Source organism: Cervus elaphus, chromosome 9 (genome assembly GCF_910594005.1).
Source record: "Cervus elaphus chromosome 9, mCerEla1.1, whole genome shotgun sequence".
Taxonomy (NCBI): Eukaryota; Metazoa; Chordata; class Mammalia; order Artiodactyla; family Cervidae; genus Cervus; species Cervus elaphus.
In genome coordinates, this window is record NC_057823.1 from 95041627 (window position 1) to 95066043 (window position 24417).

Sequence of the window (24417 nt, forward strand, 5' to 3'; positions counted from 1 at the left end):
TTAATCACTCAGTTGTATCTGACTCTTTGAGACCCCATGGACTGTAGCCCACCAGGCTTCTCTGTCCATGGGATTCTCCAGGCAACAATACTGGAGTGGGTTTCTAGTTCCTTCTCCAAGGAATATTCCCAACCTAGGGATTGAGCCTGGGTCTCCCACATTGCAGACAGATTCTTTACTGACTGAGTCACTGGGGAAGCCCAGTGTTCTATGAATCCACTTTAATATAAAATAGCTTTTAAAGAACAAGCCGATGCTAATGTTTTAATTGTAATAGGACCATTTTGCTTGCAAGTAAGAAAATCTAATTAAAATAGTTTTCTTATCCAACAGGTCTGGAGGTAGGGTAGCTCCTGGCTTAGTGCTATAATGATTGACTCAGTGTTTTTTCATCTTTCAACCAGCTTCTTCCATGGTCAGGAGATGGCTGCACAAGTTCCAGCTAACACGATCTCACACAAGTGTCCAGGTAAGAAAAGAGTACATCTTCCTTGTGTGTCTTGGAAGACTTTAGTAAGAAAGCTTGTCAGAAGAAGCACCTTTCCACTGTTCCAGCCTGTACAGACTTCTCTTCAAGTCTCATTGGCCAGAACAGGGTCAAAAGGGAAATAAAGTACCAGATTTGTTTGGGTGACCTAAGAGTCACCTCTGGGGACTGGGGTTGGAGCACTTGTCCATGTAGATGAGCACAGTTAGTTGTTGGGATGGAAGAAGAGTAGAATGGGTGCCGAGCAAGCAAACAAAAACCTGCTACACTGACAAGCACTATTTCAAATAATCAGAAAAAATGATTCAATTGATGAAGACATAATACTAAAATATTATGCAGTAGTTAGAGGGAATAAGTGCAACGTATGTAAGTCTTAAAAGCATAGTATTCTTGAAAACAGTGGGAAAGAGAACACAATCTATTGAATAATACAGTTATTTATGTTGCTTAAAAATAAATGAACACTGGAGCTTTGACCTGCTGCTATAAGGAGTGTAAGCTGGTACAACCATTTGGGAAAACTTTTGGACAGAATCTATTAAAGCTAAACAAAAGCATGCCTTACTTCCCAATAAATTCATCTTCTAGGTATATATACACACATGCCTATGTGCTCCAGACATGTCTGAGAGTTTTTAGAGCAACACCATTCATAATAGTCCCAAACTAGAAACCAGTCACCCAAGTGTCCATCAGCTAGAAGAATGGGTAAATAAATGATGGTGTAGTTCCATGTTGGAAGACTAACTGAATACAGTATTCACTGGAATACTATACAGTCATGAGAATGAATAAATGACTGCTTCATGCTGCAACTAATGAAAGAAGTCTGTTATAATAGAGTACTAACTATATGATTCTAATTACATAGATTTTTAAAATAGAAAAAATTAATCTATAATGATAGGAGTCAAGATAGTAGCTTCAGGGAATGTCAGAGTTATTGGGATGGACTTCTGGTAAACTGTTCATATTTCATTTCTTAATAGGGCTGGTAGTTTCATGGATTTTATTGTGAAAATTCACTGAACTGTATATTTATGATGCTCATTTTCTGTTAATGTATGCATGTTATATTTAAAATTTTTTCTTTAAAAAACTACATGCATGCAAAGTCAGTTCAGTTCAGTTCAGTTCAGTCGCTCAGTCGTGTCCGACTCTTTGTGACCCCATGAATCACAGCACACCAGGCCACCCTGTCCATCACCAACTCCCGGAGTTTACCCAAACTCATGCCCATCGAGTCGGTGATGCCATCCAGCCATCTCATCCTCTGTCGCCCCTTTCTCCTCCTGCCCCCAATCCCTCCCAGCATCAGGTTCTTTTCCAATGAGTCAACTCTTTGCATGAGGTGACCAAAGTACTGGAGTTTCAGCTTCAACATCAGTCCTTCCAATGAACACCCAGGACTGATCTCCTTTAGGATGGACTGGTTGGATCTCCTTGCAGTCCAAGGGACTCTCAGGAGTCTTCTCCAACACCACAGTTCAAAAGCATCAATTTTTTGGCACTCAGCTTTCTTCACAGTCCAACTCTCACATCCATACATGACCACTGGAAAAACCATAGCCTTGACCAGAAGGACCTTTGTTGGCAAAGTAATGTCTCTGCTTTTTAATATGCTATCTAGGTTGGTCATAACTTTCCTTCCAAGGAGTAAGCGTCTTTTAATTTCATGTCTGCAGTCACCATCCGCAGTGATTTTGGAGCCCAAAAAAATGAAGTCTGACCCTGTTTCCACTGTCTCTCCATCTATTTCCCATGAGGTGATGGGACCAGATGCCATGATCTTAGTTTCCTGAATGTTGAGCTTTAAGCCAACTTTTTCACTCTCCTCTTTCACTTTCATCAAGAGGCTTTTTAGTTCCTCTTCACTTTCTGCCATAAGGGTGGTGGTGTCATCTGCATATCTGAGGTTATTGATATTTCTCCTGGCAATCTTGATTCCAGCTTGTGCTTCTTCCAGCCCAGTGCTTCTCATGATGCATGCAAAGTAGCATTTATTTAATGCGTAAATGAGGATACAAAGAAAACTCAGTCCCTGCCTTCATGAAACTTAATTCTAATAATAAAAGTAAAAGTAATAATAGCAGCAGCAAGTAACACTTAAATAGTGTAGATTGTGTTCCAGGTCAGATTGTAAGCATATAAAATAGATACTCTTATCATCCCCATTTTAGAGCTTAGGAAATTGAGACATAGGGCTGCCTACTGAAGATCACACTGTCAGTGGTAGAGTGAGAATGCAAGCCTTGTAACCCTGTCCCTACAGTCTAGCTTTCAACCAGGATGCCCTAATGCCACTCATGCTAGTAAAGGAGAAAGCCAAAAACAATGATAGGTACAAAAATATATCAGTTCAGTTCAGTTCAGTTCAGTCACTCAGTTCAGTCAGTCGTCTCTGACTCTTTGCGACCCCATGAACCGCAGCACGCCAGGCCTCCCTGTCCATCACCAACTCCTGGAGCTTGCTCAAACTCATGTCCGTTGAGTTGGTGATGCCATCCAACCATCTCATCCCCTATCATCCCCTTCTCCTCCTGCCCTCAATCCTTCCCAGCATCAAATGAGGTCTTTTCAAATGAGTCAGCTCTTCTCGGGTGGCGATAACTGCAACTGAGTGAAAGCAAAACACAGAGGTGGAAGGTGATAAGAAGGAATTGCTATTTAGAATAGGAGGGCTAGGGAAATTTTTCTCCCTCATGCTTGTCAAAAATAAAGCGATGTTTGGATGAAGACATGAAGGCAATGAGTGAGTCAAATGGACATGGGAGCAACGCGAGTGTCAGGCAGAAAAAAACAGCGAGACCAGATGCCCAGAGGCATGCACAGTAAGTTCAAGAACCGGCTAGGAGGCCAGAGTGGCTAAAGTCGGACGAGACGGGGAGAGGGAAAGATAAAGCCAGAGCCAGCAGACACCAGATCGCGGGTTCCTTTGGGGCCAGTGTTTGTATTTATAAGGGGAAGCGTAGCCAATCATTTATATAGTAAACATGTTAGAGTCAGTGTGTACCTTTGGGAGAGGAGTGGCTGAAGGAGTCTTGACCAAAAGAAATAGATACAAGGGAGGGACATAGCACCAGTCTATTAGACCAGAGTATCATGAGTATTATTAACTCAGTTCTACACCTGAGTCGTAGGGCAGAGGTGTAGGTTGTTGTAGCTTTTAACCAGAAAGAACTCTATATTCCATCTCTACATCACCATAAATTATCCAAAAATTAAAATGCTGGCACCAAACCTCTACTTCAGAGAAGAGAGATATGCCCTCGGTGTGTTAAGACTTTTCCATTTCTGATGATTCATTCCCATACAGGCGGCAATATTTATAATGGCCGATACTGCCTTTGGCCAGCAATGTGCAAAATACCTCTTTTTCCTTTTGACAAAGCATCTTACCAAAAGAGTAATAAGACATAGTTTCTACAAACATATTAACATTAATCTTTTCAAAACTATATGATTTAGTGGCTTAATTTTTTCCTGGAAATGTCAGGTATATTGATAAACTACATGAATTGATGCCTAAAACATTGTGATTTCTTCAAAACAAACATCCTGCATGCACACCAGTAAACCCCAAGAAGGATCAAGACTCATTATTTATATTTAAACTTAAATAGGTTATTTTTGTCCAGAAAAAAAGTTTATACTTTTATTGGTAATATGAAAGATCTTGCTTTAGGTTAGAGAGATTTTTAATTAGGCATATTATTGCAAATTCTGCCTCCCTCTTTATTTTGGAGATCTCAAAACCCAGAAGAGTATCTTTTAAAAAAGGACAATTGTCCTGTAACTATTCTGATGAAATAATATTTAAAAACATTGCATCCTGGGAGTTCAAAAGTTGAAGTTTTTACTTTTTCAAGGACTTCCAAAGAAAAAAAGGTAGTCAAATCACACATCTTCTGTGATTTGACTCTCAAATGAGCTTCTAGATTTCTTAGCTATATTAAAATCTAATTGTAAAAGGGGTGGGGACTCTGCATGTTAATTTATAATATGTTTATTAATCTGTTCACTATTTATTGAATGTCTCCTGAATATCAAACAGTGTGCTAAGTACCTGGGTATATTGATGAGGGAAAACAGACACAGGGCTGCCTTCATAGTGCTAAAGGCTAGTAGGACAGCAGACGTTAGTTACACAAGCACATATAAAACTGCAAGTGAGACGCGCACTGTGGAGAGGAAGCTCATGATGCAATGAAAGCCTGTACAGAGGACTCTGAACTAGTCAGGGTGGTTAGGGAAGGCTGCTCTGCAGACATGATGGTTACCTTCTGATCTGAAGGGAGAGCGTAGGAATTTTAACCTGGAAATGGAGGAAAGGAAGAGAGGGAAAAATAGAGGGAAAACCCTAGTGATTAGAGGGAACAGAACTGAAAGTCAGTTCTGGAATTCTTAATTAGAGAAAGGGAGAGTATAGAAGGTTATATTCATTCATTCATTTAATTAAAATGTATAAAGTAACTGCTGTGTGCCAAATCTTGTTCTACAGGTTGGAAATATTGAAGAGCTTTTAGTTTGTCATATAAAGAAAGACAAGACATTAAAAAGTAATCATGCAGGGATGGAGGCGAAGTGGTGACGTGATCATATTTGTGTTTTGCAAAGTAAACTAGCTCCAAAATGGAGAATGCATGAGAAGAGGCCAGAGAGTATTCTAAGAGGCTCTCCCAGAACCCCAGGGTAGCTTGCATGAGGAAAATGGTGCTGGAGATGACCGGCATCATTGGGTGTGGACAGTTTCGAAACATAGTTTAGGAAGCAAAATAGTGCATTGTGATAGACTGAGGCAGGCAGAAAGGGAAATGTCAAGGATATGTCTGCGGGTTCTACTGGTATAGCTAGATGGGTTGCATAAGATAGTGGCAATAACAATGATCAGCATTACTAACCTCTCTGATCTGAGTTTTGGGATGGTGAGGGGCTGTGGGTGAAAATTACTGAGGTGCAGTCTTTAGTCAAAGTGGAGTCCTCTCTCCAACTCACCATCAGTGACCAATAGCAATTGCCTCAAATCTCCACTTTCTTTTTTTCTGGATGGAGTAGATACGTTCTAAGTATGTTAGGACTTCACTGGTAATCCATATGAATAGTGGAATCTCACATGAGCTGCGCTGCTTTGGCCATGCAGTGTTGCCAAGAGTCCTTTTCTCTTTAGACACAGCATCTTCTGAAAAGAGCAGTAAGATATGATTTCCTAAAAGCAAAGAAAGTATCCAATGGAGAGGTAAAGCAAGGAGTGGAGAAGAACCCCCCCCACCCCCGGATTCTTAGTTGGGAGCCAGGTCAGCTCAAAGCCCAGAGCGTGGAGACATGGTCTGTACAGCAGGAGCCTAGGTCGGGGCATGTGGCAGGAGATGAGCCAGAAGTGCAGGCGGAGGTGGCATCCTAGAAGACCCTCTGCACTTTACTGAGGTTTGACTTTACCCGAAGGGCAGTGGGGAGACTTTGAAAAGGTTAGGAAAATGTCAGGAGTACAATTAGATTTGCATTTTAGAAAGATGACTTAATAATAATTTAAGCTGTCCTTATTTTATGAACTTTTTTCTGATCGAGTGTTATTTTCACAATAAAAATGATTTTTAAAAAAGGAGAGCTGATTTTTGTCTGCTATATAGACTAGATTAGACTCGGAATGTGAGACAAGATAGAAGGAAGCCTGTTAGAAAGCTCTTGCAACAGGAGGTTGCTAAAGTGGAGCAGAGGCTGTGAACTCTGGAGCCTCCAGGAAGACTTGCATTTGGATAGACCCTGCCTCTGCCACTTCTCCACTGTGTGAGCTTGGGCTGTTGGTTTTCTTCTCTGGGTCTCAGTTTTTTTCATCTGTAAAAATATTGGTAACAGTACATCTGTACCTTATTTTCCATTTTGTGAATTGTGTATATTAAGTTCTCAATATCTGGTATTCTCTGTAAACATAGTTCTTATTTTAATGATGAAAAGAGTCTGAATGAAGGCAGAAGCAATGGGAATGGAGACGGGGAGGAGAGATGACAATGGTGTTAGGGAGGTTGATTGTATAAGCCTCAGGGACTGATTGAATGAATGATGGGGAACTGCCATTATACCTCCCAGGGATCCCACTTGGATAGAATTAGGCAAATGGTGATTCCAGTCTCTTTGAAAGAGAAATCAGGAGGGCCAGGTTATTGGTTTTGGTGGGAGTAGGTTGGGAATGAGGGGGATTATGAGCTCAGTGTGAGCCTTGGTACACTTGAGATGCCCTGAAGACAGTTGGCTGTGTGGGTCTATTCCTCTATGAGGAGGTGGGGCTTCAGAATGGATATTAGGGAGGTGGAACTTTCTAAGGAAGATATGCTCAGAGTGATGAGTAGAAGGCCAAGGTTAGGGTCATAGGGAGCATGAGCATTTTAAGAGGATAGCAGCAGAACAGGAAGCAGAAAATAGATGGATGAGAAAAGGCAAAATAGTCAGAGATATGAAGAGGAGGAGCAAGAATTATAAGTCAAGAGAGAAGAAAATTTCAGGAGGAAGGGAGTGGTTAATACTACCAACTGCCACAAATAGGTCAGCTAAGGTTTTCATGGAAAGGAAAGGAAAAAAAGCATTTGATTTAGCAACTTGGGGGTGGAGTGTGAGGGTGGTGTTCCAGTTTTGCCAGAGCCCCTTGAGTAGAGTGTTAGGGTTGGAATCCAGATTGCAGTCTGTGGAAGAATAGACAGGAGGTAAGAAGTGGATCTGGGCTGGAATTGTCTTTTTGTGAGGAGAAAGAGAAAAATAGGGATGGTACAGTTTTGTTTGTTGGTTTTAAGAATGAGTACTGGGGTGTGTGGGGAAGTAGCTACGCTAGGGAGAGAAAGAATAAGGGTGATTCTGCACTATGTGGGAGGGGTGGACTTTGCCGGCACAGGTGAAGGAATTAGCCAGAAACCAGAAAAGGGAGATCACTTCCTCTGGAATGAGAGGAGAGCCGGCATGGCCGGATACAGATAAAAATAGATAAACGCGTGGGCTGGAGAGGTGTGAGATGTTGAGGAAGTTCATGCTGATGATCTCAGTAGTCTTTGTGAAGAGAATGGCATTGGCCACAGGGCAAAAAAGGGTAGGATCTTGGTTCTACTGAGCTGTTTGTGGGGCCATGAGCAGTTGGTTGCTCAGCGGTAAAGAATTTGCCTGCAATAGAGGAGATGCACGGAGAAGGCAATGGCACCCCACTCCAGTGCTCTTGCCTGGAAAATCCCATGGATGGAGGAGCCTGGTGGGCTGCAGTCCATGGGGTCGAGAAGGGTCAGACAGGACTGAGCGACTTCACTGTCACTTTTCACTTTCATGCATTGGAGAAGGAAATGGCAACCCACTCCAGTGTTCTTGCCTGGAGAATCCCAGGGATGGGGGAGCTTGGTGGGCTACTGTCTGTGGGGTCGCACAGAGTCAGACATGACTGAAGCGACTTAGCAGCAGCAGCAGCAGCAGCAGGGGAGATGCAGGAGATGTAGGTTCAATCCCTGGGTTAGAAAGATCCCGTGAAATAGGAAGTGGCAACCCAGTCCAGTATTTTTGCCAGGAGAATCCCATGGACCGAGGAGCCTGGCAGGCTAGTCTCTTGGGGTCTGAAATAGTCAGATGGGACTGAGCAACTGAGCATAAACACTCTCCTGTCCGGCTCTGGCTCTGCGGGGCTCCACAGGCACCGTTGAGTGGCCCTGCAGTTCCTGCTGCCTGGGTGTCCTCTGCCAATGGTCCTCATCGCCGCCTTGAGGAAAGGGGTTTCAGAAACAAAGGGGCTGAGCGGGGATGGGAGCGTAAGGCTGAGTGCATATGAGAGGTGACTGGGAGGCAAGGTGGACGGATGCTCCTGGATCCAGAGAATGCGGTCCATGGTGGAGCGTGGTGAGGACTGGAGACTGTGTGTTTAGGAATTTGAGGCCATGGTTTTAGCAAAACACATGCCCTAAAGAATTAACACCTGTAGACTGAACAGAAGGGTATAGGATGGGGGGCCTGTGGTTATGTACATGGCTGGTTTTAGTTAGATGGTCCCTAGCTGGTGGTCCTATTTTTCTCTTTCCCAAGTGGAGGCAGCAACTTTAAAAAAAACCTAATTAAAAAGAAATGATTTCTGTAATTTGAGGTCTTTGAACAATGGTAACAGCAGAAAAGATTGTAAAATACTGATGAGACCAAAGCAGTACTTATACAGGCATTACAAACAGCTTGCACTGTATTCTAAATTAAATAAACAAAAATCATTTCAAGACAATGCATTGGTTATTCTTTCTTATTTCCCTGAAAGTGAAGTCGCTCAGTCGGGTCCAACTCTTTGAGACCCTATGGACTATAGCCCACCAGGCTCCTCTGTTCATGGGGATTCTCCAGGCAAGAATACTGGAGTGGGTTGCCATTTCCTTCTCCAGGGGATCTTCCCAACCCAGGGATTGAACCCAGGACTCCCACATTCCAGGCAGACTCTTTACCCTCTGAGCCACCAGGGAAGCCCCTTTCTTTCAGGGAAAGAAAGCTCTTCTTTCCCTAAATTGCTTTAAATCTTTTACGTCATATCTTAGTAAGAGGAAATAAAATGGGTTACATGTAGCTACTGAAACTGGATTTTTTAAATTCAGGCTACTGTGTGTGTATGTGTGTGTTTACCCATCAAGGAGTCCATCTGTGCATTTTTTGGGCACTCAATGTCAAATATTAGTGCTAAACAAGAATATCTATTGGAGTTAATATCAGTAGCTAAAACTCTCTTTGCTGTTGACTTTTTAAAATAATAGGAATAAAGTATTGAAATCAAACTGTTCAGGAATTTATCTTTCAAATAAAAATATCTTTAAAATCTGGCAGGTGGGCAAAGTAAGCAGCCAGCCTGAGGTTGGAGGTAGCAGAATAGTTCTGGAAAGGGCAAGTTATCACAGTAAGTGTTTGCTGCCAAGAGCTGTCTTTTAAAAGGAGTGCTTTCCCCTTTCATGAGTTCCCTCCCTTGAACTGGTCTGGTTGCAGGAGGGAGTGGGGAGAGAAATTAAACCTTCTAGGGGAGCCCATCAGTGATTCTTGTGGGTGATGGGGTTAGTGTGATGGCAGTTACATTTCCTGCCAGAAGTCGACTCGGTGCTATAAGATATCAGGAAGAGGGTGCATAGTACCTCTGTTCTCAGCAGCCCAAAATGGAAACACGAAAATGCTGATGATAGGAGAATAGATAAATACATTATGATTAATCCTCACAATGAAATAATTACTGGCCACGAAAGAAAGTACAGATAGACACGACTCTCGGATGAATCTGTCACAAAATGTTGGTGAAAAAAGAAAATCCCAAAAAACTATTTCTAGTACAATACTACTTTTGTAACATTTAAAAACAAGCAAAGGACTAAATAAACAGAAAGCTCAGGATAGTGTCTACCCCTGAAGTGGTGAGGGTGGAGGACACACGGAGGATGGCATGGGGAGAGCACGCACATAGAAATTAGTTGTTAGTATCACTGCGTTACATGGTGTATGTGTGTTTATACATTATCTAAAATAAATAAAAGAAAGAGAAACATGAGTGGATTGATGGAGGAAGCGCATCAGAAACCAAAGAATTGTATGTATCCAGCAGAATGTCATTGTGGGCAGCAAGTATGACCATAACTTGGGCCCTGCTGACAAGCCCAGCCCTTCTCACTGGTGAACAAGACTGAAGAGCCTCTGCCCACAGGGCTTTACCTTCTAGTATGAAGATAGTCTGCAAACAAAGAATTTGAGAAAGTAATAAGTTCTTTGAGAGAAAAGTAAAACCAAAAGCATAATAATGTCTCTTTGTGTATGTGCGGTATATGCGGGTATGTGCGGGTATATCTCTAGGCTAGGCACCCAGAAATGGATTAGTTGGATGGAAAGAGTCTGTACATTTAAATTTTTGATAAGTACTGCCAAATTGCTTGCCAAAAAAGGTTGTACTCATTTATATTTCTACAACCTTCTTTTCCCACATTCTTGCCAACACTGGTGATTATCAATGATTATCAGTCTTTTTGTTTAGCCAACTGGCAAAATATGGCATCTTATTTTTGCTTCAAACAACCAATTTTTAGATGAGCTTTTGGCAGGAGAGTCATTAGTGAATTGAAGACTCTGCATATTCTTTTCCATTATTGGTGAAATAATGGCCATATTTGTCAGTCAGTTCAGTCAGTTGCTCAGTTGTGTCCGACTCTTTACGACCCCATGGACTGCAGCACGCCAGGTTTCCTTGTCCATCACCAATTCCTGAAGCCTACTCAAACTCATGTCCATTGAGTCGGGGATGCCATCCAACCATCTCACCTTTCCCAGCATCAGGGTCTTTTCAAATGGGTCAGCTCTTCGCATCAGGTGGCCAAAGTATTGGAGTTTCAGCTTCAGCATCAGTTCTTCCATAAATATTCAGGACTGATTTCCTTTAGGATGGACTGGTTGGACCTCCTTGCTGTCCAAGGGCTGTAGTTGTATTTGCCTAAAATTTTTTGGGGAACAGTTACGCCCTGTGTTTAGAGCTATTACTCTCGAATCCATTTGGTCAGAAGTAGTTCTTGCCTGGAGAATCCCAGAGACAGAGGAGCCTGGTGGGCTGCCGTCTATGGGGTTGCACAGAGTTGGACACGACTAAGGCGACTTAGCAGCAGCAGCAGCAGCAGTGTTTCTCTAAAACACTCGGAGGGATGGAAGGGGAGAGAAGAGAGATTTATTCAATGCTTTTATGTGGCATTTTTCTGTGGCATTAATGCTTTTAGGTACTTTCACATGTTCTCTCTTTTACTTTCTGCTTCATGGCAGCCCTTTGAGGAATTTGGGAGACTCAGAATTGAAGACTTGCCTTAGTCATGGAGTTAGGAAGTGTTTCAGCTAGCTCTCACTTCATTGCACATACTCCCCACTCCACCCCACCCCCTTAAACCTTACAGAAGATAGCATTATTTTAAGGATTTAGTCTTTTAATGGTTCTATTCCAATTGTTTCCAACCTTGGCTATATATTGAAATCTCCTGGGGAACCTGAAAGAATACTCACACCTGTGTTTTACTCCCAAAGATTCTGATGTAATTCATCTGAGGTGTACCCTGGATATTACAATTAAAAAAAAAAAATTACTGTTCAGCCAAGGTTGAAAGCCACTGGTCTAATTCTATGATCTCTTTTTAGATTTGTATTCTTTACCTATAATGCAATTTTGTGATACTCTTGTGCCACCTTATCTCCTAAAAGTTTTTCAAGTTTTTTTTTTTTTTTTTTTTGGCTTGAGACTTTTGGAAAAATTCCATAATAGGCTTTGGAATAACTGCAGATATCCTGTTGTGAGATGGGTAGAAAGACTGCATTACTAAATTGGGGTTGGGAATTGCTGAACAAATTATTTCTCAGGTCTTTATTTTGCAGTTTTTAAAAATCAGCAAACCAACTGCAGCATGACATAAGCAGTCTCATCTTGAAGAAGAGTATCAGCAAAATATTAGTATCACAACTTTTCCATGAATACATTTTCATCTGTTACTGAAGATAAAATAGCACAGAACAGAGCTCAAGAAAGGAAATATGTCAACTACAATAAATGAAATCTCATTCAAATATTATTCAGTTTTACTGGGAATATTTACCCGCTGCCCCATGAAGGTAACTGCTGCTGCTAAGTCACTTCAGTCATGTCCGACTCTGTGCGACCTCATGGACAGTAGCCCACCAGGCTCCCCTGTCCATGGGATTCTCTAGGCAAGAATACAGGAGTGGGTTGCCATTTCCTTCTCCGTATGAAAGTAAAATACCTACTGATTGTCTACCCCATATATGATGAGCTTAGAAGTAAAATCATTTCTCCCATCTGTGACATCAAGATGCTCCCCCCACCTATAGTACATCTTTAGAAAAACTAAACATAATTATGGGAGAAGGCAATGGCACCCCACTCCAGTACTCTTGCCTGGAAAATCCCATGGACGGAGGAGCCTGGTAGGCTGCAGTCCATGGGGTCACTAAAAGTCGGACACGACTGACTGACTTCACTTTCACTTTTCACTTTCCTGCATTGGAGAAGGAAATCGCAACCCACTCCAGTATTCTTGCCTGGAGTATCCCAGGGAGGGAGGAGCCTGGTGGGCTGCCGTCTATGGGGTTGGACAGAGTCGGACACGACTGAAGTGACTTAGCAGCAGCAGACATAATTATTTTGGCAGCTTAAATGGGAATAATCATGCTTCTTACCTATTCAGTTGTTGTGGTTTATTCTTAATATACGTTGATCTTTGATACTGATTTTCTTGGTGATGTGGGCTACAGTTATAGGAGGACTGTGTGGAAACTTTAGCAGAGACCTTGTTTTTTCCCTTTCCAAAGCACTTATTATGGTTGTTGCTGTTAATATATTAACTTGTAGGTTTTTTCATGTAACTCTGATTTCTGCATGTCTTGTGATTTTTTTTTTCCTTCTCCTCTGGTCTTCTTTTCTATAAGTCTCACTCATCATGGCTTTGTCTTGAGATCAACTTTGCAAAGACCACACACCAGGAAAAGGGACCCAGCATGGTAGCATAGGCCAAGCCAGACTTGGTGGACTTTACTTTTAGTTCCACATCAGTGATTTCCTACAGAACTGTAAGCTATGCTATATCATAATTTCCTGTATCTATAAAATGGAAATAACAGTTCCCGAGAAGTAAATAATAGACGGTATGTGAAAGCACTATATGAGATAGTTCAGTACTATTTATTTTTAAATAGTCCACTTTCCTTCTAGTATCTGTAAAATAAGCTGTTCTTGAAGCTGCTCTCTGGTGTGTGATGAGTGTGTAACATTGGAATTAAAGGACCTGGTGTGAATCAGGGCAAGTCATTTAGTCTCAGCCTTAGTTTCTGTCTTTAAGATGAGAACAGTAGATAGATGCTGTCTCAGGTGGTAGATGGATTAAATACTATCATCAGGATGAAAGTACTTTGTCAAGGGCAAAGCACTTCACAAGCATCAGCTAATTCCTCGTTTAAATTTGGGTGCATGACCCATCCTTCAAGTCATGTATCTTCTTCCTCTGCACCACGGCCCAGAATCTCAGTGTTACCTCCAGAATTCCCATCTCTCTCCCACCTTACTGCTGCTTCACTAGGTCCTTGCATCAGGGCACCTCCACCTCTCGCCCTTTCCTTCTTTGACCTTTGTTACTCCCATCCCTCTCCCACGTTATATTGGCACTTTCGTTCCCTAGATTTCCTTTCTTCATTACAAAATTACACTTCTTTTAATAAAGATTAAGATTACACTTACTTTTTGACAGCTGATTTACTGCTGCTTGTGGCTAGTGTTTTAGATGACTAATCTGTTGATTATCCCAAAATAAATGCTACTAAATTATGTTGTTCTTTCAGAGTGTATACTGTATTTTAGCAGTGACCAGAGTATCAGAACCCACAGTAATGACGAATATAAATATTTCAGATCTGTGCTAGATCTGACTACATGTTTAGGAATGTGCCTTTTTGTTACCATCCAAGGTACTCCTTATAGTCAGCACTCTAACTAGAGTGCTGCTCCGAGATGGAAAAAAAATCCAGCACCCCACCTCCCCCCTCCTTTTTTTGGCCTCACTGAGCCGCTTGTGGAATCTTAGTTCTCCAACTAGGGATCAAACCCAGGTCTTAGGCAGTGAAAGCGCAGAGTCCTAACCACTGGATCTCCAGGAATTGCCTTTTTTCCTTTTTTGGATTCAGATGAAAAGTTATTTAATAATACCTTGATTATATTTTAAATAATTTTAACATCATATAATAATATATATTTTAATTCTTTTGTTGAACTTTGATTCAAATGGATGATAAACTTTTAAAATATTATACAAATCCCCTGAAACATATGTGTAACATAACATACCAGTCCTTAAAAAAATGTTCCAGTCAGTTCTGTTCCTGTCTTAATAGTATTTGTATTTTACAATGTTTCCACCACCCCCAGAGTTTCCCAATGTCTCCTTTTTTGAAAAAAGTCATCATTTTTAGGTGGATTTTTTTTTAGCACAGAGTTCCTAAAGTCAGCTGACTTCCCCTAGTCATGTATACCTAACGCAGAGCAATTGGTTTTTGAAACTTATCTGTGAACTCACAGGAAAAGGTAAAAATGAGTAAAAACCAAGCCAAACACTCTGATTACTCTAGAGATTTTTCTTCTTGGGAGTTCTTTATCTTTTGCTTTCTTCTAGGTGTTTTACTAAGTCATAAATTTTAACAACAAATAAATCTTCTACAACTACTTTGTATAGCCACATAAACACACACACAAATTTGCTTCTAGATAACTAATAACTTTTAAGTCATTCTTGATAAAAGCAATGCCTCCTTCCCTTGGGCTGTGAGACTGCTTGGGCTGAAAGAGATTGAGCGCTTATTTAGCCCCGACTCTCATATTTATTACCAGAAGGGGAACTGGGCTCTAAGGAGGTGACAGTTTAATTGAGTTCATGTGATGACTCGTTTTATTGGGGAGTTCTCAAGAAAGAGCATGGATAGGCGTATCTGTATAAGAGATAAAAACATCTGAGTTGTATTGGTTTGCTCATGAGCTGTTGGCCATTTTATCTTTCAGATGTTGTTTAGCCATTCTTCCATTCTTTTGGTAAGGGGAATAACAGAAGCAGGCTTTCTGCCCTGTGGCTGAGCTTGGAAGTTATAGATAGGTAGGTATATAGATAAATAGCTGGTTAGATAGATGTTCAAGGAGGAGTGAAGGAGAGTTAGCCTATTTTTTTGAAATTTACTTCTCTGGCCTTGTATGGTCTTTGTTAATTCCTGACCTTAGAAAAATGAGATTTAAAAGGGTATGTCTGGGGAGGAGGACCCCAGCATCCCTTAGAGGCGCCTTGGCTGAGGCACTTTCAGGGCAGGGCCATTCCGCCTCTGTTGTTGAACAGCTCTAATTGTTTGAAAATTTTTCATTATATTGTGTTGAAATAGTCCCTGTAATTTCTACCCACAAATCCTAGTCCTTCCTGGAAAAACTCAGACCCAATATATTCAGTTGACTTCCTTCCTCCTCATGGAGGCCTCTTGTCTCTGGAGTGACCACTCCCACACCCTTCAGCTTTTCCCCATAGGGCATTATTTTCAGACCTCTGATTGCTATTCTTAGGGCTCAGTCTGGTTTTGAATTGTGTCTTTTAAAATGTGAGGTTGAGAACTGAGTATCTCTCCAGATGTGGTTGTCTCTCCATTATGGAATGTATGGCAGAACCATAACATCTGCTAGCAACTACATTTCTATTAATAGAGACTAAATGCATTTGCTTTCTTGGTAGTTTCCTTTGTACTCTTGACACATATTAGGCTTGGAAACAATGAACTCCCTTGGATATTTTCTGCATGAAATGTTATCATATCAGTTCGTTCTAGTCTATGTTTGTGACGTTAATCTATGTTAGAGGTTATATTATGGTTTCATTGGAGTAAGAACATCTCAATTCTTGACCTTGTCCTTGATTTACATTATTTGTGTACTTTCTTTGCAGTAAAAGAATAGTTTTCAGTATTTTGAAGGGAGGGGTGCTTATTTTTCTTTGTGATACCTAGCAAAAGAAGCATTGTTACTTGATTTTAACATTAAAAAAAAAAAAAAAGGTGTGTATGTATAGTATAGGGTTTATACTACATAGTGAAAACTATGGTGTGTTACCCAGACTTCCCCTTTAGAACCAAGTAACTAGTAACTGGGAAAGGGTCCTCTCTGGACGTTGCCCTCAGGCAAAGGTTTATCTCACATAAATCATGCCACCTTCCCAGGGGCTGCCTACATACAGTGACTGATCAGGCAGGAGAATAAAGACTCAGTTTCTTTGCTTTGGGGAAGAGCCATCCCAGAGATTCCCAGTTTGACAGCTGAATCCTTTATTGTGAAGGCACTGAAATTCAACCCTTCCTCTGTTCACACCTACCTCTTTGACTTACTCAAAGGTGTGGGTCCCAAATATACTGCAATAGACAGCCCTGTTGTGTGGTCTTACTTAGTTGTGGACTGTAGCAGGCACTCATATGCCTTATTTTTTTAAAATTCTTTTATTTAATTTAACCCTGAGAGGTAGCTACGTGTCATTCCCAAGTTACGTAGGACAAACTGATGCAAGAGAAAGTGGGGTGTGTTGTTGCATTCGTACAAGTATTAGCATTGACATTCGGATTGGCGGTTCATCATTCTGCCTCTTACTATACTATGCTGTCATCAAGGCTTTCAGAACACAACATGTGCCTGTTTTTCTGAAGGCTTCTCATCCACCCTTAGTTTGAACTGATTATGTAAGACTGTCGGTAAGGTCTCCCAAGCAGTCCATCATCCATCCATAAGTGCACCTGTAGGAAAGGTAGTCTAGTGGTCCCTGTGGTTTGTTCTCTGATGGGGAGAAGGGAGTAATTAAACTTGGTAAGTTCTTCAGAGTGGATACCTAGATTTGTGTCTCCTATGGGCCGTGAGAATGAAAAAGAAAATGGCAGCCAAGGAACAATAGTTTTTTCTGCTTTGACCCCAGTGTTTGTTGATACCATTGACTAGATAGTAATTGGAAGCCAGGCTTGGTGTTTTGTTGCCGTGAACAGCAGTAAATGTCCAGCAGAGATTGTGTCAGAGAGTGCAGAAAGTTACAGACCCTCATAAACCCAGGGAGGATCTCAAGCTTGTATCTAAGTTTTTTCTTATTCAAAGCTAATTTTGGTTATATTATGTTGCAAATAAAGTTGGCGTTAGAATGCTGCAGACAGCTGTTGAGTGGTGGGCCAGAGAATGTAATTTCAGCTCTTATAAAGATTTCAGTCTTGTACTTTCAGAAGTTGATAATGATTAAATTGAAAAACTGCTCCTTGGAAGAAAAGGTATGACCAACCTAAACAGCATACTAAAAAGCAGAGACATTACTTTGCCAACAAAGATCTGTCCAGTCAAAGCTATGGTTTTTCCAGTAGTCACATATGGATGTGAGAGTTGGACTGTAAAGAAAGCTAAGTGCCGAAGAATTGATGCTTTTGAACTGCGGTGTTGGAGAAGACTCTTGAGAGTCCCTTGGACTGCAAGGAGATCCAACCAGTCCATCCTAAAGAAAATCAGTCCTGAGTATTCATTGGAAGGACTGCTGCTGAAGCTGAAAGTCCAATACTTTGCCCACCTCATGCGAAGAGCTGACTCCTTGGAAAAGACCCTGATGCTGGGAAAGATTGAAGGCAGGAGGAGAAGGGGATGACAGAGGAAGAGATGGTTGGATGGCATCACCAACTCAATGGACATGAGTTTGACTAAACTCTGGGAGTTGGTGATGGACAGAGAGGCCTGGCGTACTGCTGTCCATGGGGTTGCAAAGAGTCAGACACGACTGAGTGACTGAACTGAACTGAACTAAACCTTTACTAATTGCAGAATGTGCTTCAAACACTGACCTTGGGGGTAGATATTGTGGTGAAGTCTCTCTGTGCTGTCTGCCTATAGCTTATTGCATTTGTGAAACTTTTCTTCATTTTGCCTGATTTTTACCAGTGATATTTCTCAACTGTGGTTTGTGTTATGTGGCCTAGGGGGAAAAAACCACCTGCTTAACTATTTAAATAGTCATAAGTCTATAGTTTCCTGAAATAACCCAGTCTAACTTTCTTAGAAAGGTGTGAAATTCCCTTTTCTGGGAATTGTTTTTTGCTTCTGATTCTTGCCCTCAGTGACATCTATGCTGGTATTTTATTTCCATGCTAAGTAAGGTAAAGTTAAAGCATAAAAATTCACAAAAGACTCCACAAAAATATACCCAGGGGACTTCCCTGGAGGTCCAGTGAATGACTCTGTGTGCTTCCACTGCAGGGGGCATGGGTTCGATCCCTGATCAGGGAACTAAGATCCCTCATACTGATCCCCCCTCCCCCCAAAAATATATATATATACATATATATGTATATATATATATGTAGCCAGGCCAGATGACCCCTTTGCTCAGACCCCTTTGTCTTCTTTGCACTGACTGCACATGTTGGTAATGGCTGTATACTGGGGTATATTTCTGCCTTAAATTTTTTAAAGGCTAATAATTGTCTCCTGGTACTTGTTTTTCCTATTGTCAATATTTCTTAGATATGACATTTTTCTAAAAATGTATTTTCTAATCCCTAATGAGTGCATTCAAAAAGCTGGGGTTTGAAGTGAGGGATAGGACAATTTTTCCTGGTGTAAACCAGGAACACAGTAATATTTTTGCTCTTTTCCATCACTGTTTCTTGGAACTTTGAAAGCACATCAGTGAATCAGCTTTCCCAAATGTCAGTGGATTGAGCATAGTTGAGTGTTATTGTTTCTAACTTTAATTTTTATTTAAAAAAAAAAGTCAGTGGAATGAAGAAAAAAAAAACAAACTATTGAGAGGAGCACAGGAGAGTCTTTTGGGCTCGAAATGCTATATATCCTGACCCTGAGTGGTGGTTATATTCACTGAGCCGTGTGCATGAGAGCTGGGCTCTACCTTGTACATATATTATTCTTAAATAAAGCAAACTGACATTTCCTATTTTTGAAGAGTCTTTTATTTGAAAGCATTTAAGACATGAAATAAAGTAAGGGAAAGAAGATTTTAAAGTATAAAACACTGTGGAACTAAAAAATACCATGTTCTAGAACTATAACTAGCAATGTTTGTTATGCAGAGTTGGTAGCCCTCTACTTTCCAGCCCTAGATCTTTGTATTTTTTGTTGAACAATAGTTGATTTACAACGTTGTGTAGTTTCAGGTGTACAACAAAGTGATACACATACATACACGCTGCCCTGATATCTCAGTGGTAAAGAATCCTCCTGCCAAAGCAGGAGACACGGGTTTAATCCCTGGGTCAGGAAGATCCCCTGTAGAAGGAAATGGCAACCCACCTCAGTATTCTTGCCTGGATAATCCCATGACCAGAGGAGCCTGGTGGACTACAGTCCACGGGGTCGCAAAAGAGTTGGACATGACCTAGTGACTAAACAGCAAAAACAAATATATATATATATACACACACACATACACTGTCCTGAAGTTTTTAGACTCTGTTTCAGCCCCTTGGCCTGGTGCCAGAGAGGGAGTTCTCTTTGTGCCAGATGGTTCTTACGTCTGGCCCCTGCTGTGGGATTTAAAGGGTTAACTCTAGGGCAATTAATCTGCAGCTCTTTCTCCAAGTCTGTGATCTTACTACAATGTAATGAAAGAGCACATATTGTCTCTGGGATGGTCGTGCACAAAGTTGCCAACAGTCGGAGGGGAATTCAGTGAAGTCAGGGGTGGCATTAAGGATATCTGTTATAAAGACAGGAAGCGTCATGAGTTGTAATGAGGATGAGAACAGGCTGGAGCACTTCCATTCCTATTAACACTTTATTAAGCATTTGTGGCAGAAAACTGCTAGTGCTGGCAGAATCAGGAAGAGAGGAGGAAAGCAGTTCTGTGAGTTCTAGGCTAGGTCCATCATTAGAAGAGATTTGAATGTCACTGGGACACTGTGGAGTTTGTGCACCCTCTGAGCGTGAATCCTGTGGCGAGAAGGAGCCTCAGCAGCAGGGCCCGAGAGCCAGCCTGGTTGTGTTTGTCTGTTCTGGACCTTCTCTTAGGATTTGGGACTCTGTTTCCCCCTATGACTCTATAGTGTTCTGTTACTTCCCATAGCTTACTATGTGATCATAGTTTCTCTCCTGACATCTGTTTCTCTTTTTACACTTCACTTTCTACCTTTTCCCTTCTGTTTTTGAGTCCCATCGTGGACATTTTTTAAAGCAACTTGGGTACAAATTCTTGGTTCAGCAGCCAGCTCAAGTTTCATCTCTCTCACCACTTCAGCTGCTATTGGTTTCCCTTTTCTTGTTTTGCTTACGATCTGTTTTTTTTTTTTTTTCCACGTGGCACACTATAATTTCTGGCCTTATTTCACAAGTGGTTCATGTGACTTATGAAGAAGAATGACTTACTTCTTCAACTTCCTTGGAGGGAAAACATCACCTTTATTTTGTATCCACTTCAGGGGATAGCACATTACTTTAGCAGTATTAAGTAATTAAGATATATCTGTTGTCGTTCAGTTGCTGAGTCATGTCTGAGTCTTTGCAACCCATTTACTGCAGCATACCAGGCTTCCTTGTCCTTCGCTATCTATTGGAGTTTGCTAAAATTCATGTCCATTGAATTGGTGATGTCATACAAACATCTCAACCCCTGTCACCCCCTTCTCCTCCTGCCCTCAATGTTTCCCAGCATCAGGGTCTTGGATTTCCAATGAGGTGGTGCTCTTTGCATCAGGTGGCCAGAGTATTGGAGCTTCAGCTTGAGCATCAGTCCTTCCAATGAATATTCAGGGTTGATTACCTTTAGGATTGACTGGTTTGATCTCCTTTCAGTCCAAGGGACTTTCAGGGGTCTTATCCAGCACCACATTTTGAAAATACCAATTCTTTTGAACTCATCCTTCTTTATGATCCAACTCTCACACCCTTACATGACTACTGGAAAAACCATAGCTTTGACTACACAGACCTTTGCCAGTGAAGTGATGTCTCTGCTTGTTAATATGCTGTCTAGGTTGGTCATAGCTTTTCTTCCAAGGAGCAAGTGTCTTTTAATTTCATGGCTGCAGTCACCATCTGCAGTGATTTTGGAGCCCAAAAAGATAAAGTCTGTCACTGTTTCCATTGTTTCCCCATCTACCCCTTCTGTTTACCTTGAAGTGATGGAACCAGATGCCATGACCTTTGTATTTTTAAAGTTGAGTTTTAAGCCAGCTCTTTCACTTTTCTCTTTCACCCTTATCAAGAGGCTTTTATTTACTCTTTGCTTTCTACTGTTAGAGTGGTGTCATCTGCATATCTGAGGTTATTGATATTTCTCCCAGAAATCTTGATTCTAGCTTGTGATCTACCCAGATCAACATTTCACATGATGTATTCTACACAAAAGTGAAATAAGCAGGATGACAGTATGCAGTTTGATGCACTCCTTTCCCAATTTTGAATCAATCCATTGTTCCATGTCTGCTTCTAATTGTTGCTTCTTGACCTGCATATAGGTTTTCCAGGAGGCAGGTCAGGTGGTCTGATATTCCCATTTCTTTATTTCCCAGTTTCTTGTGGTCCACACAGTCACGGGCTTTAGTGTAGTTAATAAAGCAGAAGTTAATGTTTTTCTGGAATTTCCTTCCTTTTTCTGTGATCTGACGGATGTTGGCAATTTGATCTCTGGTTCCTCTGCCTTTCTCAATTCAATTTCTACATCTGAAAGTTCTCAGTTCACATGCTGTTGAAGCCTAGCTTGGAGAATTTTGAGCATTATCTTCCTAGCATGTGAAATGAGTGCAATTGTATGGTAGTTTGAACATTCTTTGGCATTGTCCTTCTTTGGGACTGGAATGAAAACTGATCTCTTCCAGTCCTGTGGCCACTGCTGAGTTTTCTAAATTTTCTGGCCTATAGAGTACAACAGTTTAATAGCATCATCTTTTAGGATTTGAAGTAGCTCAGCTGGAATTTCATCACCTCCACTAGTTTTGTTTGTAGTAATGCTTCCTAAGGCCCACTTGACTTCACACTCCAGGAGTCTGGCTCTAGATGAGTGATCACACCATTGTGGTTATCTGGGTCATTAAGACCTTTTTTGTATACTTCTTCTGTGTATTCTTGTCATCTCTTCTTGATCTCTTCTGCTTCTGTTAAGTCCTTGCTATTTGTGTATACTTTATTGTGCCCATCTTTGGATGAAATGTTCCTTGGTATCTCTAATTTTCTTGAAGAGACCTCTAGTCTTTCCCATTCTGTTGGTTTCCTCTATTTCTTTGCATTGATCACTTTCTTATCCTTCCTTACTATTCCCTGGAACCCTGCATTCAGCTGGGTATAGCTTTCCCTTTCTCCCATGCCTTTCATGTCTCTCCTCAACTTTTTGTAAGATCTTCTCAGACAACCACGTTGCCTTCTTGCATTTCTTTTTCTTAGGGATGATTTTGGTCACTGCCTCCTGTACAATGTCATGAACCTCCGTCCATAGTTATTTAGGCACTCTGTCTACCAGACCTACTCCCTTGGACCTATTTGTCACTTCCACTGTATAATCATAAAGGGTTTGACTTAGGTCATAGCTGAATGGTCTAGTGCTTTCCCATACTTTCTTCAAATTAAGCCTGAATTTTGCAATAAGGAACTGATGATCTGAGCCACAGTCAGCTCCAGGTCTTGCTTTTGCTGAAGATGGAGAACAGCTTCTCTGTCTTTGACTGCAAAGAATATAATCAGTCTGATTTCGTTATTGACCATCTGGTGATGTCCATGTGTAGAGTCTTCTCTTGTGTTGTTGGAAGAGGGTATTTGCTATGACCAGTGCATTCTCTTGGCAAAGCTGTTAGCCTTTGCCCTGCTTCATTTTGTATTCCAGGGCCAAATTTGGCTTCATGGAATGGTTTGACTTCAGCTTCTTCAGCATTTGTGGTTGGTGCATAAACTTGGATTACTGTGATGTTGAATGGTTTGCCTTAGAAACAAACCGAGATCATGCTGTTGTTTTTGAGATTGCACCCAAGTACTGTATTTTGGACTCTTTTGTTGACTATGAGGGCTACTCCATTTCTTCTAAGAGATTCTTGCCCACAGTAGTAGATACTAGTGGTCATTTGAATTAAATTCTCCTATTTCTGTTCATTTTAGTTCTGATTCCTAAAATGTCAATGTTCATTCTTGCCATCTTCTGCTTGACCGTGTCCAATTTATATATGTGGAATGGGCAAATAATGTATTCATAATTTCTGTAATATTAGGTACTCAATCTTTTGTTTAGTTAATGCTGTGTAAAAATGAGTCCGTGAGGACATTATTTTGAATCTCAAGTAATCTCATTCTTAAGGTTGCATTCTTTATTTTCTTTTAATTTTCCTTTTGCAAATCAATCTGACAAGAGAGACTATTTGTGTGTGTAGGAAATCCTTTGCCAAATTTAGACTTCCAGTAAACACAAATTTTAAATAATGCAACATGGATATGGCTCATTTTAGTCTCTAAGTAATTACCTGGACCCTTCAGTAGGGAAATACTTTTCAGACAGATCATTAGAAGCACATTTGTGGTAGACTTTTAAGGCATTAATAATCATAAAGATTGTCTTAATTGCTTTTGGAGTGAAGGATTCTTTTATAAAATGAAGAAATACTTTCTCATTCATCTGTTTTGCTGGACTGGGTTTTCTTAAATTGGCTTGCTTTAAAATGGGCATACTTAAGCTTAAAAAAGCCCCAGAGACCTTCCATCCATTTACAAATACAAAAATAGCAATAATGACTGACAGTCACCCCCCTTTTCGCCTGTCAGTTATGGGGACTATTTAAGGTTCTTTCTTTTTCATGCTCTAGAAGTAATGTGAGGTTTAGATTCGACTCCCTTTAATCTGAAACACTGACTGAGCTCCAAACCACTTAGCAGCCTGCCATTTTTCAATGGGAGGGGAAAACAGCGATATAATTTACTGTCCACATTTTATAGTTTTCCCTTTAAAAAACCTGCTTACACAGTTCCTGTATTTGCAGAAACTAGAGAGTTAGATGACTTTTAAATGCAGCCCTGGCTGGGCTGTGCTGGGAACTCAAAGCAGCTGAAGGGCCACTCTAGCTGGTGCAAAGTGCTGAGAGATAAGGGGCTCTGGGAATAAAGTCAGGGAGAGCATGAGGGGAGGTGTAGGCATCATCAGTTGATGAGCCGAAAGGGGAAGCAGTGTTCGGGAAGGACAGAGGGTCATGGCTGGGCTCCACCTCTGAACTGAAATGCACACCGAGATAAGAGTCACGTCATTGTTTTCGTCAGGCAGCAGCATTTACTGGGCACTGGCTCACTGCTGGGGAGTTTCTTCTCTGTTACCCTGTCTGAACCCTGGTCTCTTAGAGATTCAGCCAAAAGAATCTCTGGCCTCGTGATGCTTTTATTATTGAGCAGGCGGTGTCTGCCC

General features: G+C 41.1%; 1 long non-coding RNA gene across 2 annotated transcripts in view; it reads left to right on the forward strand.

Annotated features, from left to right (window-relative positions):
- Positions 1-401: 401 nt before the first annotated feature.
- The window catches only part of LOC122700630, a 526773-nt gene continuing 502757 nt past the window's right edge, over positions 402-24417 (forward strand). The window contains exon 1 of one of the 2 annotated variants that reach the window (XR_006342835.1): positions 402-469. This is a non-coding gene — a long non-coding RNA (uncharacterized LOC122700630). The remainder of the gene's footprint in view (positions 470-24417) is intronic. The other variant, XR_006342832.1, reaches the window with a different exon arrangement.